We start from the raw sequence: 1,491 nt of genomic DNA on the forward strand, positions 1-1,491 counted from the left end.
GTAACTAAGGCAAAGAAGCGCTCCAGCACTGCTCTCCTGCTGCTCGGGGATGTCCAGCCCAGAGGGTTAGTCCAAAGCAAAGCCCCCTGAGAGGCCCTCGGTATGAGGGTCATGTCCTCAGTGCCAAATGCTCTGCTTTGTGCTCTTGCTCATATAGCCTGGCCCACATAGCAGATGCAGACATCGCCAAAGAGCATTATAAAAGGTGCTGAGCTGTCTGTCCTGAAGGCAGAAATCTGCCTTGTAGACAGCACTGGGAATGGCAAGGAATGTTTTTCCCTTGTCGCTGTGCTGTTCTTGAGCAGCCAGCTCACATGGTGGGGAGTATTCATGCTTTTGCATTCCTGACTTTGGTACTAGGAATGCAAACAACTGCCATCCCCGAGCTGGCTTTGTGCTGCGAATGTGTGTCCGCTGGGAACCGAGAGCCAGATGTGCTTCACATAGTTTCCAGGCAGCACTGATCCATCAGATGACAGTAGCTATTGAGTGCTCTTATGGTGGCCCAGAGACACAAAGATGAAAGCCTGATGCCTGTCAGCACCTCCCTTGCCATTCCTGCGTCCCTTCAGTTTTCACTTGAGTCCCCACACAAAAGCAAATGCTACAGAACACGATGTTGCAATGTTAACAACCTTTATTTTTGAGAAAGAAAATCCCAAGTTTTATAACGTTGAACTGTCAGACAAATTTGGAATACGTTGCTGTCGAATGCTTTCTTGCACCCGCTCCCACTGCCCATGCAGCTGTTTGGAGCCTCAGCTGGGAACCCACCTTCCTTTTCAGAAGCATTTTTCACAGCATCTCCTGGATGAATTTTACTAGGGAAGATGAACAATATTTGAATGCCCTCTCAAACAAAGGTAGTTTTCATGGAAGAAAAAAAATCTGATGAACAGTCAAAGGGAAAACACTATAGAGAGACCTGGAATAATTTCTTAAAGAGTGGCCTGTGTTGTTTCCCAGCTGCTCTACCTTTAGACAGCCTCTTACCTCCAACTCAGGGGCTCCACCAATTGTAAAAGCAAGAACTAACCAGTGCCAGATCCAAGTCTCAAAATACAAACCATTTCAGACAGGGGGAGCAAAGGAGTGGGGGACTGGTTCATAAGAAAACTTCTAAGCATTATTGTAGCATAAATAATATGGCATCTTTCACCTCAAATAGCCTAACACTTCATAAAGTGATATGAGCTTCACTAGTTGCTGAAACACAGCTATTTCTGAAGTGGAACCTGATATCATTTTTTTTTTCTTTTACCAGCAGAGAGCAATGTTTTAAGGTGGAGAGTGAAGGATACAATATACAACCAATCACATACTCTAGGAGGGCTTTGCAAAATGGAAAGATCAAATAAAATCTACTTTTAGAAATAACATGCATTCTGGTGTATCATAAACTTGCATCCTTAGTTTACAAATGCAATTCATTTAAAAGAGATACAGGAAACTCAAATAACATTTTGTCCTCTCTCTTTCAGCAATACTCTC

The sequence above is a fragment of the Platalea leucorodia genome (genome assembly GCF_965183815.1).
Source record: "Platalea leucorodia genome assembly, chromosome: 4".
NCBI lineage: Eukaryota > Metazoa > Chordata > Aves > Pelecaniformes > Threskiornithidae > Platalea > Platalea leucorodia.